At 31.9% G+C, this 19,095-nt stretch overlaps 1 long non-coding RNA gene across 1 annotated transcript; it reads right to left on the reverse strand.

The window, feature by feature from the left end:
- Window positions 1-15,368: 15,368 nt before the first annotated feature.
- LOC147802119 (uncharacterized) lies at window positions 15,369-18,852 on the reverse strand. Its single transcript, XR_015429658.1, has 3 exons — window positions 18,797-18,852; window positions 17,510-17,586; window positions 15,369-15,479 (listed from the first exon to the last, which is right to left on the reverse strand). It is a non-coding gene; the product is annotated as an uncharacterized LOC147802119 (long non-coding RNA).
- Window positions 18,853-19,095: the final 243 nt, after the last annotated feature.

A 19,095-nucleotide genomic window follows, 5' to 3' on the forward strand; every position in this document is an offset into this window, starting at 1 on the left:
GAAGTTCGACGGCATCGAAATTCGAACCCCAACCCGCCATTTTATTTTATTTTTTATTTTTTTATTATTATTCCCTTATGCGTTTTTTAACAAAGAAAGATGCACTACTCTACTTATAGAATACCTTACACATGATGAACTGTCGAATATATTGTAAAAATAATTTTAAACAGTGGAAATAAACCAATTTTCCAGGATTTTTCTAGTTTTTCCCCATTATTCGCTATTTTCACAAATTAAGAAAAATTATTTCCTATATGTAGGATCCTCCAAAATATAGAAAAACACATTGAAAAAATAATATGATGCAAAATAAGCGGAAGAAAAAAAAAAGAAATTTTTTTAGAAAAGTTCCTGAGGCTGGGATTCGAACCTGCGAATTCCTCGCCACAGACGTCAGTTACTAGTCCAGTATCTTGACCACCATGCCACTGAAATACGAAAAGCCAGCCACAATTTCGCTTCAAAAGTCCTCTCATGGTCAGTTATGCAATAGATCTTTGAGTGCCCCCCTGCACCCCCTAATTCACCTATAAAAATTTAATCCAGCCATTATGTTTGGACCATAGACACCTACTTAGGGTCCGAGTTTGAAAATCATAACTTAATATTAAAGGGAGTTAGACGGCTTCGAAATTCGAACCCCAACACGCCATTTTATTTTATTTTTTATTTTTTTATTATTATTCCTTTATGCGTTCTTTAACAAGGAAAGATGCACTATTCTACTCATAGAAAACCTTACACATGCTAAACCGTCGAATATATTGTAAAAATAATTTAAAACAGTGGAAATAAACCAATTTTCCGGGATTTTTCCTGTTTTTCCCCATTATTCGCTATTTTCCTAAATTAAGAAAAACTATTTACTATATGTAGGATCCTCTAAAATTTAGAAAAACACATTGAAAAAATAATATAATGCAAAATAAGCGGAAGAAAAAAAGAAGAAATTTTTTTAGAAAAGTTGCTGTGGCTGGGATTCGAACCTGCGAACCCCTCGCCACAGACGGACGTCAGTTACTAGTCCGGTGTCTTGACCACCATACCACTCAAATACGAAAAGCCCGCCTCAATTTCCCTTCAAAAGTCCTCTCATGGTCAGTTATGCAATAGATCTTTGAGTGCCGCCCTGCCCCCCCTAATTCGAATATAAAAATTTAATCCAGCCATTGTGTTTGGACCATAGACACCTACTTAGGGACCGAGTTTGAAAATTATAACTTAATATTGAAGGGAGTTCGACGGCGTCGAAATTCGAACCCCAACCCGCCATTTTATTTTATTTTTTATTTTTTTATTATTATTCCTTTATGCGTTCTTTAACAAAGACAGATGCACTATTCTACTCATAGAAAACCTTACACATGATAAATTGTCGAATATATTGTAAAAATAATTTTAAACAGTGGAAATAAACCAATTTTCCGGGATTTTTCCTGCTTTTCCCCATTATTCGCTACGTTCCCAAATTAAGAAAAATTATTTCCCATATGTAGGATCTTCAAAAATATAGAAAAACACATTGAAAATATAATATAATGCAAAATATGCGGAAGAGAAGAAAAAAGAAATTTTTCAGAAAAGTTGCTGAGGCTGGGATTCGAACCTGCGAACACCTCGCCACAGACGGACGTCAGTTACTAGTCCGGTGTCTTGACCACCATACCACTCAAATACGAAAAGCCCGCCACAATTTCCCTTCAAAAGTCCTCTCATGGTCAGTTATGCAATAGAACTTTAAGTGCCCCCCTGCACCCCCTAATTCAGCTATAAAGATTAAATCCAGTTATTATGTTTGGACCATAGACACCTACTTAGGGTCCGAGTTTGAAAATTATAACTTAATATTAAAGGTAGTTCGACGGCTTCGAAATTCGAACCCCAACACGCCATTTTATTTTATTTTTTATTTTTTCATTATTATTCCTTTATGCGTTCTTCAACAAAGAAAGATGCACTATTCTACTCATACAAAAACCTTACACATGATGAACTGTCGAATATATTGCAAAAATAATTTAAAACAGTGGGAATAAACCGATTTTCATGGATTTTTCCAGTTTTTCCCCATTATTCGCTATTTTCCCAAATTAAGAAAAATTATTTCCTATATGTAGGATCCTCTAAAATATAGAAAAACACATTGAAAAAATAATATAATGCAAAATATGCGGAAGAAAAAAAAAAGAATTTTTTTTAGAAAAGCTGCTGAGGCTGGGAATCGAACCTGCGAACCCCTCGCCACAGACGTCAGTTACTAGTCCGGTGTCTTGACCACCATACCACTCAAATACGAAAAGCCCGCCACAATTTCGCTTCAAAAGTCCTCTCATGGTCAGTTATGCAATAGATCTTTGAGTGCCGCCCTGCACCCCCTAATTCACCTATAAAAATTTAATCCAGCCATTGTGTTTTGACCATAGACACCTACTTATGGACCGAGTTTGAAAATTATAACTTAATATTAAAGGGAGTTCGACGGCGTCGAAATTCGAACCCCAAACCGCCATTTTATTTTATTTTTTATTTTTTTATTATTATTCCTTTATGCGTTCTTTAACAAAGACAGATGCACTATTCTACTCATAGAAAACCTTACACATGATAAATTGTCGAATATATTGTAAAAATAATTTAAAACAGTGGAAATAAACCAATTTTCCTGGATTTTTTCAGTTTTTCCCCATTATTCGCTACGTTCCCAAATTAAGAAAAATTATTTCCCATATGTAGGATCTTCAAAAATATAGAAAAACACATTGAAAATATAATATAATGCAAAATATGCGGAAGAGAAGAAAAAAGAAATTTTTTAGAAAAGTTGCTGAGGCTGGGATTCGAACCTTCGAACCCCTCGCCACAGATGTCAGTTACTAGTCCGGTGTGCTGACCACCATACCACTCAAATACGAAAAGCCCGCCACCATTTCGCTTCAAAGTCCGCTCATGGTCAGTTATGCAATAGATCTTTGAGTGCCCCCCTGCACCCCCTAATACACCTATAAAAATTTAATCCAGCCATTGTGTTTGGACCATAGACACCTACTTAGGGTCCGAGTTTGAAAATTATAACTTAATATTAAAGGGAGTTAGACGGCTTCGAAATTCGAACCCCAACCCGCCATTTTATTTTATTTTTTATTTTTTTATTATTATTCCTTTATGCGTTTTTTAACAAAGAAAGATGCACTACTCTACTTATAGAATACCTTACACATGATGAACTGTCGAATATATTGTAAAAATAATTTTAAACAGTGGAAATAAACCAATTTTCCAGGATTTTTCTAGTTTTTCCCCATTATTCGCTATTTTCACAAATTAAGAAAAATTATTTCCTATATGTAGGATCCTCCAAAATATAGAAAAACCCATTGAAAAAATAATATGATGCAAAATAAGCGGAAGAAAAAAAAAAGAAATTTTTTTAGAAAAGTTGCTGAGGCTGGGTATCGAACCTGCGAACCCCTCGCCACAGACGGACGTCAGTTACTAGTCCGGTGTCTTGACCACCATACCACTCAAATACGAAAAGCCCGCCACAATTTCCCTTCAAAAGACCTCTCATGATCAGTTATGCAATAGATCTTTAAGTGCCCCCCTGCACCCCCTAATTCAGCTATAAAGATTAAATCCAGTTATTATGTTTGGACCATAGACACCTACTTAGGGTCCGAGTTTGAAAATTATAACTTAATATTAAAGGGAGTTCGACGGCTTCGAAATTCGAACCCCAACACGCCATTTTATTTTATTTTTTCATTATTATTCCTTTATGCGTTCTTTAACAAAGAAAGATGCACTATTCTACTCATACAAAAACCTTACACATGATGAACTGTCGAATATATTGCAAAAATAATTTAAAACAGTGGGAATAAACCGATTTTCATGGATTTTTCCAGTTTTTCCCCATTATTCGCTATTTTCCCAAATTAAGAAAAATTATTTCCTATATGTAGGATCCTCTAAAATATAGAAAAACACATTGAAAAAATAATATAATGCAAAATATGCGGAAGAAAAAAAAAAGAAATTTTTTTAGAAAAGCTGCTGAGGCTGGGAATCGAACCTGCGAACCCCTCGCCACAGACGTCAGTTACTAGTCCGGTGTCTTGACCACCATACCACTCAAATACGAAAAGCCCGCAACAATTTCGCTTCAAAAGTCCTATCATGGTCAGTTATGCAATAGATCTTTGAGTGCCGCCCTGCACCCCCTAATTCACCTATAAAAATTTAATCCAGCCATTGTGTTTTGACCATAGACACCTACTTATGGACCGAGTTTGAAAATTATAACTTAATATTAAAGGGAGTTCGACGGCGTCGAAATTCGAACCCCAAACCGCCATTTTATTTTATTTTTTATTTTTTTATTATTATTCCTTTATGCGTTCTTTAACAAAGACAGATGCACTATTCTACTCATAGAAAACCTTACACATGATAAATTGTCGAATATATTGTAAAAATAATTTAAAACAGTGGAAATAAACCAATTTTCCTGGATTTCTTCAGTTTTTCCCCATTATTCGCTACTTTCCCAAATTAAGAAAAATTATTTCCTATATGTAGGATCCTCAAAAATGTAGAAAAACACATTGAAAATATAATATAATGCAAAATAAGGGGAAGAGAAAAAAAAAAGAAATTTTTTTGAAAAGTTGCTGAGGCTGGGATTCGAACCTGCGAACCCCTCGCCACAGACGTCATTTACTTGTCCGGTATCTTGACCACCATACCACTCAAATACGAAAAGCCCGCCACAATTACCTTCAAAAGTCCTCTTATGGTCAGTTATGCAATAGATCTTTGAGTGCCTCCCTGCACCCCCTAATTCACCTATAAAAATTTAATCCAGCCATTATGTTTGGACCATAGACACCTACTTAGGGTCCGAGTTTGAAAATTATAACTTAATATTAAAGGGAGTTAGACCGCTTCGAAATTCGAAACCCAACCCGCCATTTTATTTTAATTTTTATTTTTTTATTATTATTCCTTTATGCGTTCTTTAACAAAGAAAGATGCACTGCTCTACTCATAGAAAACCTTACACATGATAAACTGTCGAACATATTGTAAAAATAATTTAAAACATTGGAAATAAACCAATTTTCCTGGATTTTTTCAGTTTTTCCCCATTATTCGCTGCATTCCCAAATTAAGAAAAATTATTTCCTATATGTAGGATCCTCAAAAATATAGAAAAACACATTGAAAATATAATATAATGCAAAAAAAGCGGAAGAGAAAAAAAAGAAATTTTTTAGAAAAGTTGCTGATTCTGGGATTTGAACCTGCGAACCCCTCGCCACAGACGTCAGTTACCTGTCCGGTGTCTTGACCACCATACCACTCAAATACGAAAAGCCCGCCACAATTTCCCTTCAAAAGTCCTCTCATGGTCAGTTATGCAATAGATCTTTGAGTGCCCCCTGCACCCCCTTAATCACCTATAAAAATTTAATCCAGCCATTATGTTTGGACCATAGACACCTACTTAGGGTCCGAGTTTGAAAATTATAACTTAATATTATAGGGAGTTAGACGGCTTCGCAATTCAAACCCCAACCCGCCATTTTATTTTTTTATTTTTATTATTATTATTCCTTTATGCGTTCTTTAACAAAGAAAGATGCACTATTTTACTCTTGAAAACCTTACACATGATGAACTGTCGAATATATTGTAAAAATAATTTAAAACATTGGAAATAAACCAATTTTCCTGGATTTTTTCTGTTTTTCCCCATTATTCGCTATTTTCCCAAATTAAGAAAAATTATTTCCTATATGTAGGATCTTCAAAAATATAGAAAAACACATTGAAAATATAATATAATGCAAAATAAGCGGAAGAGAAAAAAAAAGAAATTTTTTAGAAACCTGGTATTCGAACCTGCGAACCCCTCGCCACAGACGTCAGTTACTTGTCCGGTGTCTTGACCACCATACCACTCAAATACGAAAAGCCCGCCACAATTTCGCTTCAAAAGTCCTCTCATGGTCAGTTATGCAATAGATCTTTGAGTGCCGCCCTGCACCCCCTAATTCACCTATAAAAATTTAATCCAGCCATTGTGTTTTGACCATAGACACCTACTTATGGACCGAGTTTGAAAATTATAACTTAATATTAAAGGGAGTTCGACGGCGTTGAAATTCGAACCCCAACCCGCCATTTTATTTTATTTTTTATTTTTTTATTATTATTCCTTTATGCGTTCTTTAACAAAGACAGATGCACTATTCTACTCATAGAAAACCTTACACATGATAAATTGTCGAATATATTGTAAAAATAATTTAAAACAGTGGAAATAAACCAATTTTCCTGGATTTCTTCAGTTTTTCCCCATTATTCGCTACTTTCCCAAATTAAGAAAAATTATTTCCTATATGTAGGATCCTCAAAAATGTAGAAAAACACATTGAAAATATAATATAATGCAAAATAAGCGGAAGAGAAAAAAAAAAGAAATTTTTTAGAAAAGTTGCTGAGGCTGGGATTCGAACCTGCGAACCTCTCGCCACAGACGTCAGCTCCTTGTCCGGTGTCTTGACCACCATACCACTCAAATACGAAAAGCCCGCCACAATTACCTTCAAAAGTCCTCTTATGGTCAGTTATGCAATAGATCTTTGACTGCCGCCCTGCACCCCCTAATTCAGCTATAAAAATTTAATCCAGTTATTATGTTTGGACCATAGACACCTACTTAGGGTCCGAGTTTTAAAATTATTACTTAATATTAAAGGTAGTTCGACGGCTTCGAAATTCGAACCCCAACCAGCCATTTTATTTTATTTTTTATTTTTTCATTATTATTCCTTTATGCGTTCTTTAACAAAGAAAGATGCACTATTCTACTCATAGAAAACCTTACACATGATGAACTGTCGAATATATTGTAAAAATAATTTAAAACAGTGGGAATAAACCAATTTTCATGGATTTTTCCGTTTTTCCCCATTATTCGCTATTTTCCCAAATTAAGAAAAATTATTTCCTATATGTAGGATCCTCTAAAATATAGAAAAACACATTGAAAAAATAATATAATGCAAAATATGCGGAAGAAAAAATAAAGAAATTTTTTTAGAAAAGCTGCTGAGGCTGGAAATCGAACCTGCGAACCCCTCGCCACAGACGTCAGTTACTAGTCCGGTGTCTTGACCACCATACCACTTAAATACGAAAAGCCCGCCACAATTTCGCTTCAAAAGTCCTCTCATGGTCAGTTATGCAATAGATCTTTGAGAGCCGCCCTGCACCCCCTAATTCACCTATAAAAATTTAATCCAGCCATTGTGTTTTGACCATAGACACCTACTTAGGGACCGAGTTTGAAAATTATAACTTAATATTAAAGGGAGTTCGACGGCGTCGAAATTCGAACCCCAACCAGTCATTTTATTTATTTTTTTTTCTTTATTATTATTCCTTTTCCCTCTTTAACAAAGAAAGATGCACTATTCTACTCTTAGAAAACCTTACACATGATAAACTGACGAATATATCTTAAAAATAATTTAAAACATTGGAAATAAACCAATTTTCCTGGATTTTTCCAGCTTTTCCCCATTATTCGCTATTTTCCCAAATTAAAAAAATTATTTCCTACATGTAGGATCCTCTAAAATATAGAAAAACACACTGAAAACATAATATAATGCAAAATTTGCGGAAGAAAAAAAAAAGAATTTTTTTAGAAATGCTGCTGAGGCTGGGAATCGAACCTGCGAACCCCTCGCCACAGACGTCAGTTACTAGTCCGGTGTCTTGACCACCATACCACTCAAATACGAAAAGTCCGCCACAATTTCCCTTCAAAAGTCCTCTCATGGTCAGTTATGCAATAGATCTTTTAGTGCCCCCCAGCACCCCCTTATTCACCTATAAAAATTTAATCCAGCCATTATGTTTGGACCATAGACACCTACTTAGGGTCCGAGTTTGAAAATTATAATTTAATATTATAGGGAGTTAGGGGCCGTTCAAAAAGTACGTACACAAAAATGGAGAAATTTTAAACCCCTCCCCCCCCTTCGTACATTACCGTACATAAGGTCTTACTCCCCCCCCCCTTAGAGTACGTACATTTTATTAGTCTACCCCCCTTTTTCATAAAAATTAAAATAATTATGTTTTAAATAAAATTAAATATTTACTTAAGGAGTGTGTAGGATAAAGTCAAATTTAAATTTGGTGTATGTTTATAAAGTACGTACTTTGTATAATACCTCCCCCCCCTCCCCATCGTACAAAACCGTACATAATAGCAAATCCCCTCCCCCCCCCTTCGGGATGTACGTACTTTTTGAACGGCCCCTTAGACGGCTTCGCAATTCAAACCCCAACTCGCCATTTTATTATTTTTTTTTAATATTATTATTCCTTTATGCGTTCTTTAACAAAGACAGATGCACTATTCTACTCATAGAAAACCTTACACATGATAAATTGTCGAATATATTGTAAACATAATTTAAAACAGTGGAAATAAACCAATTTTCCTGGATTTTTTCAGTTTTTCCCCATTATTCGCTACTTTCCCAAATTAAGAAAAAATTTTTCCTATATGTAGGATCCTCAAAAATATAGAAAAACACATTGAAAATATAATATAATACAAAATAAGCGGAAGAAGAAAAAAAATTTTTTTATTTGAATAGTTGCTGAGGCTGGGATTCGAACCTGCGAACCCCTTGCCACAGACGTCAGTTACTACTCCGGTGTCTTGACCACCATACCACTCAAATACGAAAGGCCCGGCACAATTTCGCTTCAAAAGTCCTCTCATGGTCAGTTATGCAATAGATCTTTAAGTGCCCCCCTGCACCCCCTAATTCAGCTATAAAAATTAAATCCAGTTATTATGTTTGGACCATAGACACCTACTTAGGGTCCGAGTTTTAAAATTATAACTTAATATTAAAGGGAGTTCGACGGCGTCGAAATTCGAACCCCAGCCCGCCATTTTATTTTATTTTCTATTTTTTGATTATTATTCCTTTATGCGTTCTTTAACAAAGACAGATGCACTATTCTACTCATAGAAAACCTTACACATGATAAATTGTCGAATATATTGTAAAAATAATTTAAAACAGTGGAAATAAACCAATTTTCCTGGATTTTTTCAGTTTCTCCCCATTATTCGCTACTTTCCCAAATTAAGAAAAATTATTTCCTATATGTAGGATCCTCAAAAATATAGAAAAACACATTGAAAATATAATATAATGCAAAATAAGCGGAAGAAGAAAAAAAAAATTTTTTTTTTAGAAAAGTTGCTGAGGCTGGGATTCGAACCTGCGAACCCCTCGTCACAGATGTCAGTTACTAGTCCGGTGTCTTGACCACCATACCACTCAAATACGAAAGGCCCGGCACAATTTCGCTTCAAAAGTCCTCTCATGGTCAGTTATGCAATAGATCTTTGAGTGCCCCCCTGCACCCCCTAATTAACCTATAAAAATTTAATTCAGCCTTTATGTTTGGACCATAGACACCTACTTAGGGTCCGAGTTTGAAAATTATAACTTAATATTAAAGGGAATTAGACGGCTTCGAAATTCGAACCCCAACCAGCCATTTTATTTTATTTTTTATTTTTTTATTATTATTCCTTTATGCGTTCTTTAACAAAGACAGATGCACTATTCTACTCATAGAAAACCTTACACATGATAAATTTTCGAATATATTGTAAAAATAATTTAAAACAGTTTAAATAAACCAATTTTCCAGGATTTTTTCAGTTTTTCCCCATTATTCGCTACTTTCCCAAATTAAGAAAAATTATTTCCTATATGTAGGATCCTCAAAAATATAGAAAAACACATTGAAAATGTAATATAATGCAAAATAAGCGGAAGAGAAAAAAAAAGAAATTTTTTAGAAAAGTTGCTGAGGCTGGGATTCGAACCTGCGGACCCCTCGCCACAGACGTCAGTTACTGGCCCGGTGTCTTGACCACCATACCATTCAAATACGAAAAGCCCGCCACAATTTCCCTTCAAAAGTCCTCTCATGGTCAGTTATGCAATAGATCTTTGAGTGCCCCCCTGCACCCCCTAATTTACCTATAAAAATTTAGTCCAGCCATTATGTTTGGACCATAGACACCTACATAGGGTCCGAGTTTAAAAATTATAACTTAATATTATAGGAAGTTAGACGGCTTCGAAATTCGAACCCCAACCCGCCATTTTATTTTATTTTTTATTTTTTTATTATTATTCCTTTATGCGTTCTTTAACAAAGAAAGATGCACTACTCTACTTATAGAATACCTTACACATGATGAACTGTCGAATATATTGTAAAAATAATTTTAAACAGTGGAAATAAGCCAATTTTCTAGGATTTTGCTAGCTTTTCCCCATTATTCGCTATTTTCACAAATTAAGAAAAATTATTTCCCATATGTAGGATCCTCCAAAATATAGAAAAACACATTGAAAAAATAATATAATGCAAAAAAAGCGGAAGAAGAAAAAAAAATTTTTTTTAGAAAAGTTAGTGAGGCTGGGATTCGAACCAGCGAGCCCCTCGCCACAGACGTCAGTTACTAGTACGGTGTCTTGACCACCATACCACTCAAAAACGAAAAGCTCGGCACAATTTCGCTTCAAAAGTCCTCTCATGGTCAGTTATGCAATAGATCTTTGAGTGCCGCCCTGCACCCCCTAATTCACCTATAAAAATTTAATCCAGCCATTGTGTTTGGATCATAGACACCTACTTAGTGACAGAGTTTGAAAATTATAACTTAATATTAAAGGGAGTTCGACGGCGTCGAAATTCGAACCCCACCCGCCATTTTATTTTATTTTTTATTTTTTTATTATTATTCCTTTATGCGTTCTTTAACTAAGACAGATGCACTATTCTACTCATAGAAAACCTTACACATGATAAATTGTCGAATATATTGTAAAAATAATTTAAAACAGTTGAAATAAACCAATTTTCCTGGATTTTTTCAGTTTTTTCCCATCATTCGCTACATTCCCAAATTAAGAAAAATTATTTCCTATATGTAGGATCTTCAAAAATATAGAAAAACACATTGAAAATATAATATAATGCAAAAAAAGCGGAAGAGAAAAAAAAGAAATTTTTTAGAAAAGTTGCTGATTCTGGGATTCGAACCTGCGAACCCCTCACCACAGACGTCAGTTACTTGTCCGGCGTCTTGACCACCATACCACTCAAATACGAAAAGCCCGCCACAATTTCCCTTCAAAAGTCCTCTCATGGTCAGTTATGCAATAGATCTTTGAGTGCCCCCCTACACCCCCTAATTCACCTATAAAAATTTATTCCAGCCATTATGTTTGGACCATAGACACCTACTTAGGGACCGAGTTTGAAAATTATAACTTAATATTAAAGGGAGTTCGACGGCGTCGAAATTCGAACCCCAACCCGCCATTTTATTTTATTTTTTATTATTTTATTATTATTCCTTTATGCGTTCTTTAACAAAGACAAATGCACTATTCTACTCATAGAAAACCTTACACATGATAAATTGTCGATTATATTCTAAAAATAATTTAAAACAGTGGAAATAAACCAATTTTCCTGGATTTTTTCAGTTTTTCCACATTATTCGCTATTTTCCCAAATTAAGAAAAATTATTTCCTGTATGTAGGATCCTCTTAAATATAGAAAAACACATGGAAAAAATAATATAATGCAAAATAGGCGGAAGAAGAAAAAAAAATTTTTTTTTAGAAAAGTTGCTGAGGCTGGGATTCGAACCTGCGAACCCCACGCCACAGACGTCAGTTACTAGTCCGGTGTCTTGACCACCATACCACTCAAATACGAAAAGCCCGGCACAATTTCGCTTCAAAAGTCCTCTCATGGTCAGTTATGCAATAGACCTTTAAGAGCCCCCTTGCTCCCCCTAATTCACCTATAAAAATTTAATTCAGCCATTATGTTTGGACCATAGACACCTACTTAGGGTCCGAGTTTGAAAATTATAACTTAATATTAAAGGGAGTTAGACCGCTTCGAAATTCGAACCCCAACCCGCCATTTTATTTTAATCTTTATTTTTTTATTATTATTCCTTTATGCGTTCTTGAACAAAGAAAGATGCACTACTCTACTCATAGAAAACCTTACACATGATAAACTGTCGAATATATTGTAAAAATAATTTAAAACAGTGGAAATAAATCAATTTTAATGGATTTTTCCAGTTTTTCCCCATTATTCGCTATTTTCCCAAATTAAGAAAAATTATTTCCTATATGTAGGATCCTCTAAAATATAGAAAAACACATTGAAAAAATTATATAATGCAAAATAAGCGGAAGAGAAAAAAAAATTTTTTTTAGAAAAGTTGCTGAGGCTGGGATTCGAACCTGCGAACCCCTCGCCGCAGACGTCAGTTACTAGTCCGGTGTCTCGACCACCATACCACTCAAATACGAAAGGCCCGCCACAATTTCGCTTCAAAAGTCCTCTCATGGTCAGTTATGCAATAGATCTTTGAGTGCCCACCTGCACCCCCTAATTCACCTATAAAAATTTAATCCAACCATTATGTTTGGACCATAGACACCTACTTAGGGTCCGAGTTTGAAAATTATAACTTAATATTATAGGGAGTTAGACGGCTTCGCAATTCAAAACCGAACCCGCCATTTTATTTTTTTTTTTTATTATTATTATTATTCCTTTATGCGTTCTTTAACAAAGAAAAATGCACTATTCTACTCTTAGAAAACCTTACACATGATAAACTGTCGAATATATTGTAAAAATAATTTAAAACATTGGAAATAAACCAATTTTCCTGGATTTTTTCAGTTTTTCCCCATTATTCGCTACTTTCCCAAATTAAGAAAAATTATTTCCTATATGTAGGATCCTCAAAAATATAGAAAAACACATTGAAAATATAATATAATGCAAAATAAGCGGAAGAAGAAAAAAAAATTTCTTTTAGAAAAGTTCCTGAGGCTGGGATTCGAACCTGCGAACCCCTCGCCACAGACGTCAGTTACTAGTCCGGATTTTTCCTGTTTTTCCCCATTATTCGCTATTTTCCTAAATTAAAAAAAATAATTTTCTACATGTAGGATCCTCTAAAATATAGAAAAACACACTGAAAATATAATATAATGCAAAATAAGCGGAAGAAGAAAAAAAAGAAATTTTTTAGAAAAGTTGCTGATTCTGGGATTCGAACCTGCGAACCCCTCACCACAGACGTCAGTTACTTGTCCGGTGTCTTGACCACCATACCACTCAAATACGAAAAGCCCGCCACAATTTCCCTTCAAAAGTCCTCTCATGGTCAGTTATGCAATAGATCTTTGAGTGCCCCCCTGCATCCCCTAATTCACCTATAAAAATTTAATCCAGCCATTATGTTTGGACCATGGACACCTACTTAGGGTCCGAGTTTAAAAATTATAATTTAATATTAAAGGGAGTAAGACGGCGTTGAAATTCGAACCCCAACCCGCCATTTTATTTTATTTTTTATTTTTTTATTATTATTCCTTTATGCGTTCTTTAACAAAGACAGATGCACTATTCTACTCAAAGAAAACCTTACACATGATAAATTGTCGAATATATTGTAAAAATAATTTAAAACAGTGGAAATAAACCAATTTTCCAGGATTTTTTCAGTTTTTCCACATTATTCGCTATTTTCCCAAATTAAGAAAAATTATTTCCTATATGTAGGATCCTCTAAAATGTAGAAAAACACATTGAAAAAATAATATAATGCAAAATAAGCGGAAGAGAAAAAAAAAAATTTTTTTAGAAAAGTTGCTGAGGCTGGTATTCGAACCTGCGAACCCCTCGCCACAGACGTCAGTTACTTATCCGGTGTCTTGACCACCATACCACTCAAATACGAAAAGCCCTTCCCAACAAGCACACGACTTTTGGGCTAGTGAAGGGACAATGTCGGCACACCTAAAGTGCCATTACGGCGGGCTTTTCATCGCCGTATCGGTTCCGTTAATAAAGTGAAATCTGGGCCAGAATGAGGGCCAGTGCATGGCATTTCAGGCAAAGCGACGGCAATCGTTGAAGGACCGGGACTATTTTGTTGCCTCTGGATTGCTTTGCCATTTTTGCCTGTTTAATACCGGGGAAAAAAAATTTTTTCACGGAATGAAGAGAAAATTGCCGTAAAGGCTTTTATTGTACCTTTTGTTTGTCTTTTTTGCCTTTTTATCAAAAGCTGAATATGTTCACTGGCACACGTCGTTGCCTCGCTTGCCGTTAAGGCACCTTAACTGTTGGCTGATTAGAAAACGTCTATGCCGTTTTCGCCCGTATCGCACCTTTATTTCAGGTGCTTAGGCGAACTTCTTTGCCTTATTTGCCGGTGTATCACCCTTAACTCACCTCAAACTCGGTTCAATAGAAAGTTTTAATGCCGTCCTTGCCGGTATCACACCTTTATATCAGATGTTTAGGAAATTCTTTGCCTTATTTGCTGATATACCACCCTTAACTCACCTCACACTTGGTTCGATAGAAAACTTTAATGCCATCCTTGCCGGTATCACACCTTTATGTTAGGTGTCGCGGCAATTTTTTTGTCACTTACTTATTTATTAGAGCTCTCCTTAAATTTCAAAGACTTTTTGCTGCATGTTGTTGATAATAATTCTTATTTAAGGAACATAAATTGTTTTCTCTTACTCTGCTGATATCAGCTCTAGTAATTTATTGTATTTTAACTTTTTATATTGTAATAAAACAATAACTGCCATTACATGCAAAAAATTTTATGCTAATATAAAAAGCGAAATGGTGGAAAAAATTGTTTAATTTATAATAAATTATCATCCAATGAATCTTCTTACATAATAAAATAAATTTCTTTTTTATTTCATTTTAATCAATTATAAATGCAATAAGTTAAAAGTAGAATCATATAAAAACATTGTGTGTTTAATTGAGTGTTCACATTTTTTTACACATTATGAGGTAAAATTAAATAAAAATTTTATTCTAAGATAAAACATATTGCGACTTAATGTATAAGTTATTTAAGTTATGAAAAAAAATGAAAATAATTATGTATATTAAACCTACAATTAACTTTTCTTGATAGAAACAAAGCCACAGCCCAGTCATTATTCTTATTTTCAATATTATTCATATTTAATATTGGCTAACTTTCCATTCAATATTATTCATATTCAATAATAGATAAACAAGACATATCATAAATATTTTTAAATATATACATATACTGGGTACCTGTAAATAACACATCAATTTCTATGATTTGAAATAAATAAAGCTGGAATTTCAATATGAATAAAATGCATAAAATTTAAAATAAAACAGGACCTTAAGAAAAGAATATTATTTTATTTCAATATAACAAATCAAAATACAAACAAGTACATAAGTGTACAATAACTTCTTTATAACATCCTATTTCAGAATGAATCTAGTTTTCCTGCAAAAAAGTAACCAATTTATTTTACAACAGATTTATTAAATAATATGTACAGAAACAAAATATCTAATTAATTTTTGACGCATTTTAATTCTGGGTTAAGTTATAATATCAATTAATTCTAACAATTAAAAAATACTTTTATTGATCCCAGGGAAATATTCGAAGAAAAATTCTATCCAATAATTTTCAACAATTTAGTTTTTCTCTTATAAATATCATACGTTATAGAATTTAATAAAGTTGCTCAAACCACCTGGGTTTTTTTATTATTTACTAGCGAGCATTGATTGTCACAAAAATAAATTTTAGCTGATTGTAACAAAAGGTAATAACAGCACAAAATGAATATTCCAGCTTGTAATAAAACTAAGTATTAATTTTATAAAATTCCATTGTACTTTGTAACATCTATTGCAAATGTGTAAAGTAGCGGATTCATTTGGATTGAAAAAATTGCAGCATCAAATATTAAAACAGCTATGAATAATATCCTATGAATTAACGAAACAACCTGGATAAAACTTCTCTTTACAGTATTATGAAACAATTAATTAGTTTAAAAATAGAGAGAACTATGATTGACTTTAAAAATGTTAAAAGTGGTGACCAAACTTCATTACTGTAAACTCACCTGTTATAAACTATTAATTTTTAAAATGCTTCCCAACCTTATGCTTCCAATGCATAAGTTAGAAAACTAATTGAAGCGGTATATATCGCTTAACAATGCTTATATATTGCATTTTGTAACTATAGATCAATCTGTTTAATAATTGAACATAAAAATGCATTTTAAATAAAGAATTTGATAGCAAAACTTTAATATTTTTTAAATTAGAAAGAATACATTCTCACCAAAATAGTTTGTAGCTATTAATATGTTATGTAATGTTAATATTTTTATTATTTAAACAAAATTTAACTTTTTTACGATTAAGAACTATGAACGAATTTTTTACTTTAATATGTGAAAATATTTTAAGTTTATATAAAATTAAATTATTTAATTAAAAGAAATTTTAACCTCAAGGAAATAAACAAACTAAAGGTTTTTAAACATGTAAAAAATATAAGAAAATTTTTTTAAGATAGTACTTTTAAAATCTGAAAATATGTTATTTGATTAAAATTTCTATCAATTAAAAAAATATATGATCCTTCAAAACTATACTCCATTAAGTATTAAAAGTCATAAGCATAAGCATAAGTTATTAAAATATGCGATAAAGAGGAATGATTTTCTACATTTGTAATGAATTTACAAACTAACTAAAGAATATAAATTTTATGCCATCAAGATAGGTTGGTTTAAACTAAACGGTTTTTTAAAATATTTAAATTTTTTTATACATAAAAAATTTTAATTTGAAGAGAACCAGTTGAAAAAAAAAGTTGAAAACCAGTGAAATATATATATATATATATATATATATATATATATATATATATATATATTAAGCATTATAACAGTACATAGCACTTAATAACAGCTATGCAACAATTTTTAAATTTATTTTATAATAAATTTTTACTTTTAAATTTTTAATATTTAAAAATTATGAAAAGAAATTTACATTAAAATGACATGTAAGCTATGATAAAATCAAATCATTTGACTAAAAAAGAAATTTCCCTCTAACAAATCAAGAAATTCTAGTATAGGCATAATTTTTAAAAAAACAAGCTGAAACTTTTTTAAGAAAGTAATAAATTTAGGCGACTAAACAGATAAGATTTTAGGAAAGTACTTTTGAAAATCAAAAACAGGTATTTTGATTAAAAAAATTTTGGATTTAAAAAAAAATATATTTCCTTATAAAATTTTTCCTTTAAAATCATAAAAATTATTTACTAATAATCTGAAAATATTTTAATACAAATTACAGTCGAAGAAATTATTAAAATTGCAGTTCTACATATAGAATATGAAGTAGATTTTCTAATTTTGCTATGAATTTGTAAAATAGATTCCACAAATTATAGAATGGGTACTACTGAGTTAAAATGTAGTTTTATCATGTTCTTACCTTTTCTGTTGGTTCTCGTTCATTCTAGTTCTAGTACTCAGCCATTCTAGTTGATTCACACTGTCGGAATTTCCGGACTTTTCATGAAAGGAAGAAAAATAATTAGAATATGAACATGGAAAAAACTGTTAAAAATCAACAAAATAAAAATATTAAATTGAAGGGAAAAAAACTGCTTAGAACTCATTTCTATACAATAAGTTCTTTTTTAAATTTTGTTCTCTAATTCAAATTTAGAAAAGGAATAAGATATGAATGGAAAAAAAATCCGGCATAACAGACATAGAAGTCTATTCAAATTATAGATACTAAAATAGACCAATATATTACTTTTGTCCGGGTTACCCTTAATTTTAGAAAAAAAATTCCTTGCCTTTTCCATTATAATTTCAAAAAATATTTAGATAAATTTTTTGCACTACATAGTAATCATCAGAAATATATGTACATTCAACCGTCAATTAAAGTTACTTTTTTTTTACGGAAAATATGCTTTTCTAAAAATAAAATTTCAATAGGTGAAAGTTCAACAGGAAGAGATTCAAAATAAACAACTCTATAAATCTTAAGATAGAGAATGATATAATATATTAAGAAAAAGATAAATAAGTTTAGATAAATAGTAAAATTTGCACAAGAACTGGAAAAAGAGCTAGAAACAGAAAACTTAATTCTATGAAGAAAGAAAAAATATTATGCTGCAAATATTTCTATACTTAAAAAGAACTTTAAATTTATTTCCACAAAAAAATATTCTTATTTTAAATAATTTAAAAAAATGCAAATATGTTGCAGTAGATTTCTTTTATGGGATAATAAAGTAGATTTTTATCTTAATTACTTTTAACCTCATTGGCTACATAGTGTTAACGTGAATTTTAGAATGAATTTTATTTCAGGTTTATTGCAAGATTTTTTTCATGTTTTGGCCGAAAATTACTTCATTCCTGACAGTTCCAGCATTTCTGTTTACCTAAAATCAAATTTCTTGTACATTTTGTACACAAAGATATGGGCCAAAAATTTTTTTTTACCATTCATTATAAATGTAACGTTTAATATAAATGTAACGTTCGTTATAAATATAAAGTTTTTCAAAAATATGAAAAAAGTTTTAAAAGACATTTTAAGAAAATGCTTTTGCAGATTAAATTATGCGTTATTTATTTAAAAAATTTAAAAATGTCTTAAAAAACATACTTCAATAACAGTAAAGTAATTTCCTAATTTTATTAAAAATTTAATCCTAAATTTTACCCTTAATATAAAGATTTGAGATGTTCTTACCTTTCATCTTGACCTTTCTTCCAAAAGATTTTTCTTACAGTATTTCCATCCATGCAAAAAAAAAAAAAAAAAAATATTTAACATTAATAAAAAGCAATTACAAAGCAACAAAAGCAAACTTAGAAAGACAGTTTTTCCACTTAAGCAAGTGTGAGACGAGTTTTAGATTGTTAAACGTTTTTAATTTAAAAAACTCTGATCAGAAAATTATTAAATTTAAATTATACGATAAACTAATAAAAAATTAGAAAATGTTAATACCATTTTTTTTCAGAAGTTTTATTTGAAACAAAAGGTGA

This window comes from Parasteatoda tepidariorum, chromosome 10 (genome assembly GCF_982258835.1).
Source record: "Parasteatoda tepidariorum strain Cologne lab strain chromosome 10, Ptep-v5.0, whole genome shotgun sequence".
Classification (NCBI taxonomy): Eukaryota; Metazoa; Arthropoda; class Arachnida; order Araneae; family Theridiidae; genus Parasteatoda; species Parasteatoda tepidariorum.